The sequence below is a fragment of the Dipodomys merriami genome, unplaced genomic scaffold, assembly GCF_024711535.1.
Source record: "Dipodomys merriami isolate MVZ:Mamm:240054 unplaced genomic scaffold, mDipMer1.0.p SCAF_56, whole genome shotgun sequence".
Lineage (NCBI taxonomy): Eukaryota > Metazoa > Chordata > Mammalia > Rodentia > Heteromyidae > Dipodomys > Dipodomys merriami.
This window is the reverse complement of record NW_027206135.1, coordinates 2,403,266-2,417,580: the sequence shown is the minus strand read 5'-3', so window position 1 is coordinate 2,417,580 and position 14,315 is coordinate 2,403,266. Positions and strand designations below refer to the sequence as shown.

At 42.5% G+C, this 14,315-nt stretch overlaps 1 protein-coding gene across 1 annotated transcript in view; it reads right to left on the bottom strand.

Moving 5' to 3' along the window:
- LOC138812167 (copper-transporting ATPase 2-like) overlaps positions 1 to 14,315 on the bottom strand; it is a 69,525-nt gene that overhangs the window by 54,167 nt on the left and 1,043 nt on the right. The window lies entirely within an intron of this gene.

Sequence of the window (14,315 nt, the reverse complement as noted above, 5' to 3'; positions counted from 1 at the left end):
AGGCTTATCTGAGGAAAGGAAGGCCTAAAGTTCACTCTGTTTTGGGTAGGCCCAAAACCTTTTCCATATTTTAGAACAGTAGCATCCATCCTTGCCACTCAGATCATTATTAAATGGTTGGGGGTTGCTAGAAAACTGACCACTTGTATTTCCCCAGCTCAGACAAAATAAAGGCAGTAGATTATACCTGCCATTTTGATTTTGTAACTTCCATTTCCTGCATGGGAAGTAGGAAACATTTCTATCTCTCTTTTTCTGTTCCTCCCTACTTTCACTCTGTTATATTAAAATAAATCCTTGCTAAAACTTTTACCTTTTGAGACTCTTCTTTGTGAGTGCTTTTCATGAGTGGATCTCAAGGACCTGAGATTTTGCATGACAGCTGGAAAGCATGGAAAGCCTTCATCCCTACACCAATGAAAACTTATAAACAAAAGTCTGCTCTCTTTAATGGAAGGCAGTACCACCTTTGGTCCATTCACAAAGCCCTTTTAGACTTCACTGGTCTTCTGTACATGGAAGCAGGATGGCCTCACACACTGAAGATTCTATCTTTAATCAGATATATATAAAATGATAGCAATTTTTATTGAAAATCCTCACCTAGAAGTGCTGCCTTTTAAAATGTGAATTATTAAGCTAGGCTTATAGACTCATGCTTATAATCGGGCTGAGATCTGAGGATCACAGTCCAAAGATATCCTGGGCAAGAAAGTCCTTAAGACTGATCTGCAACTAGCCACCAAAGAATGGGAACCGAAGCTGTGGCTCAAATGACACAGCACCACACAGCTAAGGGACATGTGGCACGTGCCTGTAATCCTAGCTACTCCAAAGTCTGAGATCTAAGGATTGTGGTTCCAAGCCAGGAAAGTCCCTAAGATTCTTGTTTCCAATTAACCACCAAAAAGGAAAAAAAAAAAAGCTGGAAGGAGAGCTGTGGCCCAAGTGGTAGAGTGCTAGGCTTGAGCAAAAAAAGATCAAGGATAGCACCCAGGCCATGAGTTCAAGCCCCAGAACCAAAAAAAAGAAAAAAAAAAAGAAAACGGAAAGCTAAGGAACAGCATATAGGCCTTGACTTCAATCCCAGTAGTGGCATAAAAATTATAAAAGTTTAAAAATATGTGTTATTCAACATTTTAAATTTCTCCTTGTTGATATGGGATGAATACAGATGCTTCTGCACTTTAGCAATGGCTGTAAGGATTTAGCTCAACCTGACTGCACCCATCTTAAGTCATAACCACAACCATTGTCCCTGAGTAACACTGGCCAGTTATCCACCAATAGTCCCCACCCCACCCCCAATACAACAAACAGACAAAAAAATAGACAAAACCATTAGTGTGGTAGGTAAAGCATTTCAACTAACCTCTGGCTAATGTGCCAACTTTTCTGACACTACCTTGAGATAAACCAGGTACATTCCAACTTGAATGAAGTAACTTTTTTCCTGACTATAGTGTGTACGCATGCTCACATGTGCATGTGCCTATGTGTGTATGTGGTAGTAGGGGTTGAACTTAGAGCTTCACATATGTAGACAAGCATTGTACCATTGACACCCCCAGCTACACCCTCAGCTCCTGTCTTAAAAGAATCCTCCTCATCCAAATTACAAGGATTCACTGGTTTTGCTCCCACCCATAACTACTCTTTTGTAAATCCTTAATGAACTGCACACTGTTCAATCCTGGGTTTGTCTGCCAGGTTCACCAGGTTTTTGTAGTTGGTTTTAATATCAATACTAATAAGAAAATGTATACTGAAATCTTATATCCCCAATGTTTTTACCTTTATGAACTATGGAAAATTTAAATACTTTTCTGTCTAAACTATTTCTCCTAGTTGGTTGCTCTGAAATGGAACATAGCCAGAATAGTGTACGAGGCCCAGGTTAGAAAGGACAGGAAGGCTGAACTTTGTTCTAAAGATAGTGGAGAATCATCAGAATTTTCTCTTTCCCTCTCCCTCCCTCCCCTCCACCCTTCTCTTTCTCAGTACTGGAGTTAGAACCCAGGGCAGGCATGCATGCTCAAAAAGTGTTCCACCATTAAGCTATATACCCCAGACCCATCAGGAGTCTTCAAGTAGAGGACTCACGGCATTATATTTGTGATCTAGAAATACAGTTCTAGATGGAAGAAGAATGAAGACTCAAAAGAAGGGGACATTATAGGGCTTATAGGTGGCAGAGGAAATAATTAGCAGAGTGGATTACACAAATGAAGAGGCCTGTCTGGCTCAGTGACCAGTTGATCACAGCAGGCAATACAAATGGGACCTGAAGATGACAGTGCCATATCTGATTTGAGACTGGGAACATGGTGATGAGTGAACCAAGATGAGAAGGGATAGTGGGAAGAAAGCAGAAAATAGTAAAATTCTCCTTTGTACCTATGGAATCTAAGGGACCTGCTGGACAGCCATGGTATGTGCTATTTTCCTGGACTAGAGGATCAAGTCCAAACTCTTTTTTTTTTTTTTTCCTTTCTAGTTGGTCATGGGGCCTGAACTCTGGCCTGGATGCTGTCTCTCAGCTCTTCAGCTCAAGGCAAGCACTCTACCACTTGCGTCATATCTGGCTTTTTCTGTTTATGTGGTGCTGAGGAATCGAACCCAGGGCCTCATGCATGCAAGGCAAGCACTCTACCATTGAGCCACCTTCACAGCCCCAAGTCCAAACTCTTCATTCTTGAACCTTTCCCCCTTAAATATGACCCCACTCTTCCTGTCCCACAAATCCCACCTATTCCTCCTGATCCTTTAGGCACTGACTCTGGTTGGAATCAGTGGTACTAGGGCTTAAACTCCGGGCCTGAAAGCTTTCCTGAGTTCTTTTGCTCAAAGCTAGCACTCTATCACTTGAGTCACAGCTCTACTTCCAGCTATTTGTGGTTATTTTGAGATAAGAGTCTCAGACTCCCTGCCTGAGCTTGCTTCAAACTGTGATCTTCAGATCTCAGCCCCCTGAGTAGCTACGATTACAGGCATGAGACACCAGCACCCAGCATTGTCCTAAGTAGTTCATTCTTGCCTTCTTCTACTCTCATTTGCTGAACTCCCAGTCTTTTCCTTTTTTTTTTTTTTTTTTGCAGCCTTCCTCAGTCCATCATTGCCTAGCAAGTGCTTAGCTGCTAAAACACAAGGATCTTGCCTACAGATTTAATCCAGTAGACAAATGCTAGAAGTTAGGTATTTCTATTTAAATAAATGTTTAACTATCTTTAAATAAATGAATTGAGTCACATAGATTAGAACATGTTTTCTACCCAGAATTACTTCTTCTCTGTCCCCTTCAGGCCAATGCAAGGGGAAAATCCATTGTTCCCTCACACATTCCTTCTAGAAGGACAGGTCTTCAAGTGTCTCCTTGCACTATATTATTTGGGTTCTCATATGTACAAAGTTCACAAGCCATTTTCCAAAATAAAATTCATCTTATTTGCCTCCTAGCCACCTTTACAATCTTTGTAAATCATTCTTGTACTTCAAGAATGAAAATTGCTTTGGTATCCTAAACAATTCTTTTGCAATCTGAGAAGCCCGGGCCTAAAGGCAGATGGACAGCTCAGGTTTCCAAGAACCTCCAGGACAAAGCACCTGCTTGGAGGAGGGGCATCTGACTGACATATTTCAGTGCTCACAAAGAATCTATATATCCCAGCTAGAGGCTCCCAGTGGGGTGAGCTTCCCAGAAACACTCTGGGACAGGTCAGGCCAGCTCTTCCCAGGTAGTAAGAGTCAGGATCCAGTGACAAGACAGAATGGCAGAAGCCAACTAAGCTGCATGCTGGAAGCTTCCCACACGAATGTTAAATGTGTTCACAGCAGAAGATTCCATCAGAGCCTAAGACACAGTCTGTATTAGGAGAGAAGAGCAATGGAGTGTAACATTAAAAAGTATTAAAAAAATTTAAACCCCAAGTACCCAGGTTGGGGAGGAATGGGCTGGTCAAAGCCCCCTTGGTTCACACCACTGCATAAGGAAGCTGGTGATTTCCCAGACCAAACTCCCTAGCTCAGCAAGGCTTTTATAGCTTATTAATGATAAACAGAAATAAACCATAGGCAAACTCACTGAAGAAAGTATTCTAATATTCAAAGGCAATGTTTTAATTTCACAATTTATTATGTGCATGCACCTTCAACTTCTTGGTTGCCCTCATCACCTGAAAAACTCCACTAATGTACACTTTAAGTTCTAATGGTCTCTTTCCTGATGCCTAGCTCTTCACAGTTGACAAAGAATGAGCTAAAACTATGAGCAGGCAGCTGACTAAGCACTGATTCTTACTTCTATCCTGGAGAGGTCTTTTGCAACCAAGTGGTTGTTCAATTCCTTGCTGAATTCTCAGCACTACAACAGTGCTTGATGCTAAGAGGTTCTCAATACTCAATGACAGAAAATGTGAGACAAAAACAACTTATATGTTTACTTACTGAAAAAATGGACTCCTAAAGTTTCAGACAAATATTGAACTTAAGAAGGTGTTAGGTCCTTCCTCCTCCCTTACTGGTCCCTGTATCCTTCCAAGCCCAGAGTCTCAGCTCAAGTCATTTCCTGGGTCTCAGAGACCTAACAGAGTGGAGTGACTGAGAGGCCACAGAAAGAGTTCATGGCCCATCCACAAAGGCCAAGTATTCCTGACTTCAGCCAACTTTTCAAATGTCCTGGGGATATAGTTGGAAATTTTTTGTTTCTGTTTTTGCTTGCGTGTGTGTGTGTGTGTGTGTGTGCGCGCGCGCGCACGCGCACACACACGCACTAGTCCCAAGACTTTAACTCAGGGCCGGAGCACAGTTCCTGAACTTTTGTGTTCAAGGCTAGAGCACCATCACTTGTCACAGCTCCACCACCAGCTTTTTGGTGGTTAAATGGAGCAGATAAGACTTTCCTGTTTGAGCTGGCTTGGACCTGCAAGCCTCAGATCTCAGCCTCCTGAATAGCTTGGATTACAGGCAAGAGCCACCAGAACCTGGCAATATTTAGAATTATATGCAATAAAATTAAGGTGGGCCAGTTATGCAATGGATAACGGGTCTAACTATGAATTATATGCAATAAAATCTTCCATACTTCACTACTGCCCTGAATTTCCTGTTTCAAACAGTTAAATAGAACATAATTCTAACTGATATAACTCTCAAATGCACTGGAGGGGTAGGAATTACTAGCATGAAGTATAAGCTCTATGGACTGGTGAAAATTTAGTCTATAAGAGGTCCTAAAGACATAGCACATGAAAAAACTTTTATTCAAGAAAATCTACTGAAATTTAGTGAGAACAATGAAATTTGACATATCTTCTCATCTTTATATTCCCAAGGCAGTGAGCTGGCAGCTATATTCCAAGCAGGTACAGCCTGGAGCCCAGGAATCCTTACTCTATCCCCATGCCCTCCCCCAGCCCCCAGTTCCCAGATAGAGACCTCTCTCCCCAGGAGAGTTAAGTCCTCAGTTTTTTAAGCTGTCTGATGCTGAATCTAAGTACCAGACAAATGCAGCTAAGAGGTGATGGCTCCCTTGTTCTACCTATCACTCACTGTTCATATGCAACAAAAGTTCTACCTTGGACCCAGTGCACAAAGATCTCTAAGGCCCCACTGCCCCTAGCCCTAGTTCACAGGGCAGTAGTTTCATACCAGGAAGCTTATCAGAACTTAGGCCCAAAGCTCTCCTTGGGACCCTGAGTTCCTAATGCCTTCAGACTCCCTCAGAGAGAAGCCCAGGTACAAACCCTCAGCTTAGGAATTCTGCCTACAGGGAAAAACCAGGCAGGTAAAGCAAATGTTTCTAATCTTTCTCTAAGGTACTGGGCTCATTTGCAATAAATGTTGAGCTGTTCAAAATATCAGGTAACTTCTTTATAGAAACTGATACTGAGGGGCTGGGAAGTTGGCTCAGTGGTAGAGCGCTTGCCTTGCATGCCTGAGGCCCTGGGTTCGATTCCTCAGCACCACATAAGGAAAAAGCCAGAAGTGGTGCTGTGGCTCAAGTGGTAGGGCACTAGCCTTGAGCTGAAGAGCTGAGGGACAGTGCTCAGGCCCAGAGTTCAGGCCCCACAACTGGACCAAAAAAAAAAAAAAAAAAGAAACTGATACTGAAATTTCTTTTTTTTTATTTAAAAAATTTATTGTGAAAATACCGTACAAAGGGGTTACAATTTCATGGGCAAGGTAATGAGTACACTTCTTATCAAGCATTGTTGCCTCCTCCTTTTTTTCCCCTTCTCATCCCTTCCCATCTGCCCACCCACCCCCTCTCCCCAGCCAAAGCTGTAAAATTCATTTTTCAACATAACATTTTGTACTTCTCATTGTTGCAATGGGTCCACCTGTGATACTGAAATATCTGTAGACCCAGAATAACCAAGATAATCTTAAAAGGGAGCAATACAGAAGAATTGAGTTTCCTCAGTTTCAAAACTTACTACAAAGCAATGATGACAGTAATGCTAATATCTTAAAACAGACTGATTCAAAATAGCAAACAGATCTTAAAATAGGGTTTTTTTTTCAGGGCTGGGGATCTCAAGCATGCTAGGGAGGTACTCTGCCACCAGTGAGCCCCCAAATAAGACTAACACCTACGAGAGCAAATATTAAAACTTCTATTTTCTGAGTACTGGAATAAACCCGGGAATTGTGTGCATGAAGAACATATATCTTATCCTTAAGCTACACCCCACCCCAAAATTAAGTTGTAATGCTTGAGAAGAATCTTTGACATTATGTCTACCTTCTGGCACACTGGGTTTGGAGTGTGCTTAGCTTAGTTCCGGAGTGTCCGAGTCAGTCAGTCCCACCTCCACATCGCCACCTAGAGGTTCTCTCCACCTAAGGCTCTCTGGGATGGCCCTGAAGGCCATCCTTTGATCTAGGTAGAGGTATCATGAGTCTAGCACCCTTGCACTCAGCACACCTACTGTTAGCACCACAGGAACAGTGCCAAAGTTTCCAGCTTGGACCCTTCCTAAGTGGCTGGAGGAGGTATACCTGAGCACTTGAGCTCACTTAAGCTAGTGCTGGCATGTCCAAGAAGCATTACACTGGAATACATGGAGTAGAGATTTTAGGTGGCCCTGGGTAACTAACCCCAATGACCCAAAGGTTCCTTGGGCTCCTGATTCTGGAACTTTCTACCCTCAAAGCCAGGTCTCTCAAGGACTATAGAGGGAGTGGCAGCCTGAAATGCCTTCAGGATCTTTCTACCACAATCTGGAATTATATCTGGCTTCCTTCCACTCAGGCTAATCTCCTCATCAAATGTTTATTGGCCACACTGTTAGTATTTTCACTCAAACACACCTTTTTATTCTTCTCAGCCTAGTCAGGCTGAGAATTTTCCATTTAAGTTCTGTTTCCTCTTCTAGATTTTACAATAAGCAATCAAGAGAAACTATCAACACCCTGCACACATTGTTTTAAGAATTTGTTCAGCCAGATTTCTTTTTTTTTTGGTCCAGTCGTGGGGCCTGAACTCTGGGCCTGGGTGCTGTCCCTCAGCTCTTCAGCTCAAGGCTAGCACTCTACCACTTGAGCCACAGCACCACTTCTGGCTTTTTTCTTTTTGCTTATGTGGTGCTGAGGAATTGAACCCAGGGCCTCAGGCATGCAAGGCAAGCGCTCTACCACTGAGCCACCTTCCCAGCCCCAGCCAGATTTCTTAACTCACAGTTCCACCTTCCACAAAGCACTGGTGTAAGAGATACATAAAGCTGCTTTTGCTGGGTCCATAAATTAACTAGAAGTAGAACAAACAAGGAGGCACCAGCCTTCATTTTGTACCTGTGTCCTTTGATCTGAGTCATTCTTTCCTGAAATCACTTTGCTATCACTTTGGGCTCCAGGAAGGACAGGATTTACTGATAAGCAGCTTGTGACACTAGTCAAACTGCCACCTAGACAGGCAATGTCTCCCCCACCCTGCTCTCATATTGAGGTTTGAACTTATGGGCTCCAGCTTGCTCGACAGGCACTCTACCGCTTTAGCTACACTGCAGCCTTCTTATCATCTTATGACACGTGGCAAAATGCCACAATGGAAGAGAACAGCCAAAAGTTCAAGACAGACCGTTCACCATGTAACAGGGACTAAATTGTTCCCACTTCCCCCAAGTAAAGAAGGGATCATTTCTCTGGCACCTCCTCCAGAGAAAAAGACTGAGATAAATGTGAACCGGGCCCTTCCCAGAGACTGGGAATGTTTAATCATTATGCATACCTCTTTTCAAGTTCTTTGTTTAAAAAATTTAAAAGCCCAAGTCCAGTACAGACTGCTGAACCTGTACTGAAATACTAGTTTCACTGTGTTACTTTATTCCACATATAGGAGCAAGTGGTGGGACTAGACAATTTTCTTAGGACATAGACAGAGGTCACCTATGTTTTCTGCCCCATTGTAATGAGGATGGCCTTCCTCCAGTCTCCAATATATACTTCTTTTTTTTTTTTTTTTTTGGGTCCGGTCACAGGGCCTGAACTCTGGGCCTGGGCGCTGTCCCTCAGCTCTTCAGCTCAAGGCTAGCACTCTACCACTTGAGCCACAGCTTCACTTCTGGCTTTTTTCTTTTTGCTTATGTGGTGCTGAGGAATCGAACCCAGGGCCTCGCCACTTCTGGCTTTTTTCTTTTTGCTTATGTAGTGCTGAGTAATCGAACCCAGGGCCTCAGGCATGCAAGGCAAGCGCTCTACCACTGAGTTACCTTCCCAGCCCCTCCAATATGTACTTCTTACTTCTGTCTCCATCTACCACTAACTGGGTTATGACCATTGGTAATTTGTACAAAGATTCAGGCTCTGTCTACACTCATTCCAAGTCCTCACCCTGAACACTGTTTACAGCAATCTCGGCCTTTTCTCCTCCACATTCTTCCAGCTTCCACTAAGGTCCTTATTATACTTGTTATACTTCTCAGAATACCTGTTGCATTTATTATATCTCTCAGCACCAACCTTGGTCTATTCGTACAGTTATCACAAAGTAACAAAGAATAGGTAACTTATGAAAATAGAATTTTATTTCTCACAGTTCTGGGAGGTAGGAAGTCCAAGGTCAAGGCACCAGCAGGTCAGTCAGCCTCTGGTAAGGGCTACTCTCTGGTAAGATGGCACCTTGTTGCTGTGTTCTCCCTAGAGTAGGAATCATATCCTCACTGGTGGAAAGGAAAGAAGGGAGAGAAAGGGGAAAACACTCTCCATCATTAGGTTTTATTTATTTATTTGTTTGTTTTTGGGGGGGGGGTTCTGGTCGTGGGGCCTGAACTCTGGGCCTGGGTGCTGTCCCTCAGCTCTTCAGCTCAAGGCTAGCGCTCTACCACTTGAGCCACAGTGCCACTTCCGGCTTTTTTCTTTTTGCTTATGTGGTGCTGAGGAATCAAACTCAGAGCCTCATGCATACAAGGCAAGCGCTCTACCACTGAGCCACCTTCCCAGTCCCTATTTGCTTATTTTTGATAGTACTTAGGATCTCATGCTTTACTTTTTGGATAGAGTCTAAGGCTTTTTCTCAGAGCCTTTCTTAAACCACAATCCTTCATGCTACCCTTTCCTCCCACTGCTGAGATTACAGATACATTTATTGGTTGTGATAGAGTATTGGTAACTTCTTGCACAGACTGGTCTCCATGATCTTGCTAATCTCCATCTGCTGAAAGTGTCCTCATAAAAGGACACCTGCTGGCCACCAATGGCTCACATCCTGGCTACTCAGGAGGCTGAGATCTGAGAATCACAGTTCAAATCCAGCCCAGGAAGGAAAGGCCTATTAACTTATCTTCAATTAACTATCAAAAGAAGCCAGAAGTGGAGCTGTGGCTCAAGTGGTAGAGGGCTAGCCTTGAACACAAAAGCTCAGAGACAGCACCTAGGCCTTGAATTCAAGCTACAGGTCTGGCAAATAATAACAATAAGAATAAGGAAAAAATTTTCAAAAAATAAAAAGGATACCTAATCTCATTCACAAGAGTTCCACATTTATAGTTCAATCACAGGCCACAGCTCTTGCTAATGTTGCATCAATGTTAATTTGAAAGGACAAAACAGTTAAAACCACAGCAAAGAGCATTAAAATAACAATTGGCAAATGGGTGCTGGTGGCTCATGCATTTAATCCTAGCTTCTCTGGAGGAACGTCTATGTGAAAAATATGAGGAAAATGGATTGAAGTATGGCTCAGTGACAGAGCATTTGCCTAGCATGTGCAAAACACTGAGCACCATCCCCAACACTGAGAAAGAAAGGGGGGGCAGGGAGAGGGAGGGAGGGAAAGAGAGAGAGAGAGAAAGAGAAAGAAAGAAAGAAAGAAAAGAAAGAAAGAAGGAGGGAAAGAAAGAGTGAGAAGTTGAGAAAAAGAAAGAAAAAAAGGAAGGAAGGAAGAAAGAAAGAAAGAAAGAAAGAAAGAAAGAAAGAAAGAAAGAAAGAAAGAAAGAAAGAAAGAAAGAAAGAAAGAAAGGAAGGAAGGAAGGAAGGAAGAAAGAAAGTGAGAAGTTGGGTGGAAGTCATGACATTGAATAATGTTTCTTATTCTGGATCAGGTGAGATACAGAGTATTCCCTATATTCTTTTTTTTTTTTGGGGGGGGGGTCCAGTCATGGGGCCTGAACTCTGGGCCTGAGCACTGTTCCTCCGCTCTTCAGCTCAAGGCTAGTGCTCTACCACTTGAGCCACAGCGCCACTTCTGGCTTTTTTCTTTTTGCTTATGTGGTGCTGAGGAATCGAACCCAGGGCCTCAGGCATGCAAGGCAAACGCTCTACCACTGAGCCACCTTCCCAGCCCTCCCTATTTTCTTTTAAATTACATATGAGTGTTTTTATACATTTCTTTTATAGCCAAAAAACATATCATAATGAAGGAAAACCTAAAAGTCATCCTTCAAACAGTGCAGTCTATTCTTTCTATAAGATTAAGAAAGAAGGAAATGTAGAAATAAACTTAAAAACAAAAAGTAAAGTGAATGGTTTCACAGGTTCAGAAAGAGAAAGCCTAGAAGCAAATAAAGGCTGGCTTGCCTGTCTTCTGATTCTAGAGAGATAGAGATAAAAGCAGGTTGTACAGTACATGCCTATAATCCAGGCACTGCAAAGCTGTAAAGATTGTGAGTTCTAGGCCAACCTGGGCTTCATAATGAGCCTTATTTCAAAAAGACAAACACAAACCAAAATAGGTTGAAATAAAATAATAGGTCTAAAATAAATGTGAGGTCTAAATAAAATTGGGGAGAAAATAGGTAAAGTTGGATGGAAGGTTGGAGAAAGCACATCTAATAGAGTTGGTTTCCTTGATGTAAGAAGTCAAGCACATCCAATAATACAATTGGTTTCCTTGATGTAAGATGTCATCTGTGGAGAAAAATGAGGGACTGAGTAAAGCACTTCCACAAGACTTGGGATTTTACAGCCTGTGGATTAGGAAGGAAGGAAGGAAGGAAGGAAGGAAGGAAGGAAGGAAGGAAGGAAGGAAGGAAGGAAGGAAGGAAGGAAGGAAGGGAGGGAGGGGGAGGAAGGAAGGGAGGGAGGGAGGGAGGGAGGGAAAGGGGAGGAGGGGGGGAGGGATGGAGGGAGGGAAGGAGGGAGGGAGGGAGAGGCGTGCAAACACAAGAATTGCCAAAAAAAATAGCTGTATTTGTTAGTATTGATGAAAATAACAGGTAGTATAATCAAGTATCAAGTGACTCTAGGAGAAAGCCTCACAGGCCTGGATAAAATTCAACCTTATGTCTACCTCTTATTAGCAAGACACTCAAGGCCCACTAAGTCACTCCTGCTTCCAGTTTCCCCACTTTTAAAGTGATGAATTGTAATCTCAGGTTCTACGGCTTCCCCCTCTTTCCATTACTCACGCCCCTCTACCTCTTTTTTGTTCCTCAAACACTAAGGACACCCCTTCTTTTTTTGTTTCCAGTCTCACTACTTCTGACCCCTAAAATAATGAGCTTTTTTCCTATCAACCAATTTTCCCACTTTGCAGACAACTGGGGCTCAGCAACTCAATTCCATTGTCACTATCTTAAGTTAGCACTGGTCTCACAAGATAAAGACTCAGTCCCACAAGACAGCCCCAACTGTTGATATCAGTCCCCAAGGACTCTTGAACTTATGAATGACCAACTATAAATTTAGAGGTTTGCCACAACCTCAGGATGGATAATTTGCTAATACGTTATTACAGAATTCAAGAAAGCACTTGACCTATTACCAGTTTTTTGTTTGTGTTTTTGTGCTGATACTGGGACTTGAACTCACAGCATTTCATTCTCCTTTATTTTTTTTTTTCTCAAGATTGACACTCTACCACCTGACCCACACCTCCATTTCTGACATCTTTGCTGGTTGATTGGAGACAGAGTCTTTGAGCTTGGCTGACACTGAACTGAGATCTGCAGATCTCAGTTTCCTGAGTAATTAGGATTACAGGCATCAGCCACCAGCACCTAGCTCCCAGTTCTTTATTAAGGATACACACAGGGCAAGCAGTAGGAGCCAGGTGCACAGAGCTGCCATGCCCTTCCAGGCAAGCCACCCTCCCAGAGCCTCAATATGTCTACCAAGCCCATCATTTGATGTTTTTATGGAGGTTACATTCTGTAGGCATGATCAAATCATCAACCATTGGTGAGTAACTCAACTACAATCCCTAGCACCTTTCTAGAGGTTGGAGGATGGGGCCGAAAGTTCTAACTCCCTAGTAATGTAAGTGATTCCTCTGACATCTAGACTGAGGTCTAGATTCTAGGGGCTCATCAAGGTCCCTGTCACTAGCAGAATTTAGGTATTATGAAAACTTATTATGAATAACAACAAAATATTCCTATCACTACTACAACCACTCAGGAAATGCCAAGGGTTTGGCATTGTATCAGGAACCTAGGACAAAGATCAAATACACATTTATTATGCATTCCTGTATTAGGACTTAGACACTTTCAGTTCCCCAGCATACTCGCCTGAAATGTAGGCTATCAAGGGCTCTACTTAAAACTCAGACCTTTTCTTATGCTCCTACTCAGCTTTACTAGCTTCCACACACTCAGCAATATCAGAATTAACACTACTTATTGGTTATACACACACCACAACTACCCCACCCCCACATCCATCTCCCCCTCCACTGCCACCCCTATCAGGATCTCTTATTAGGATGCAAAGTCTCTAAAGGAAAGATCTTGATCATAATGGGATTCCCGGTTTCTACAATTCCTGGTAGGGAGTACTTTAAAAGTTATTTGCTGCACAAATGATGATTACTGAAGCTACTATCTTAACAGAGTTCCAGGAAAAGTTTGTTGGCAGAATGGGTTTGATTCCCAGCACAAAATTAACAACAACAAGAAGAAAAATCTATGTTAAAGGGTTTTAAGGCTGGGTGTATGGGTCAATGATAACAGCATATGAGCACAGGATCCTGGATTTGATCTCCAGCACTGGAAAAAAATAAATAAAAACCTGGGTGAAATGGGGATTGTGAGGATTAAATGAGAGAGTGCACAGAGAGGGATATAAAGTACTTAATACAATGTGTAACACATAGTAAGCTCATATTGGCTATTATCAAAGGAATCCAGAACAGAATGAGGTCAATGAGGGCAGGAGATATATAGGTTTCAAGGAGGGGGCAAGTCTTGAGGCTGATCTGGAAGTACAAAGATTTTTCTATCTAGATGAAGACACTGCAGACAGTTGGAATTATCTCCTCTGCTCCAGCCACCCCTCTCCAGTGTATGCTGTCTTCACATCCTTGATCAAATGAAGTCTCATGCCACAAAGAGTCACCTACTCACCAGCCTCTCTGCTTATCCATGAATCCACTTATATTTCCTTTCTACCCACCAGCCTAGATGAATTTCACTACTAAATAGACTCAACAATAACAATAAATTAATTCCAAGTGTATAGAAAAGAAGTGACCTATTCTTGAGTCCATTAATCCTATATCCTAAAGAAACATTCCATGTTTGTATTAAAAATCAAATACAAAGATCGTGTCCTCTTGTGAAAGAGGGGGTAAGGCACTCAAAACATCCACCCACAGGAGGTCAATAAACCATGATACATCTGTGAGAAGGTTAAACTGAGATACTTAGTTGAGCTAATTCCAAAATATAGTATGAATGGAAAAAAACTACAACACGTGATTTCATTCAGGTAAAACAGAGCATTTTAAAACAACACAGGAAGAAACCTATAGGTTTCTCTCCTCCCGTGTGTGTGGGGAGTGGTGGGAGTGGGGTGGAGGGAGGTTGTCAACAACTCTATCAAACTCTTCAACGTACTAAGTTTTCAATAAATGTTTGTTGAATGAAGGCAGGAGTACA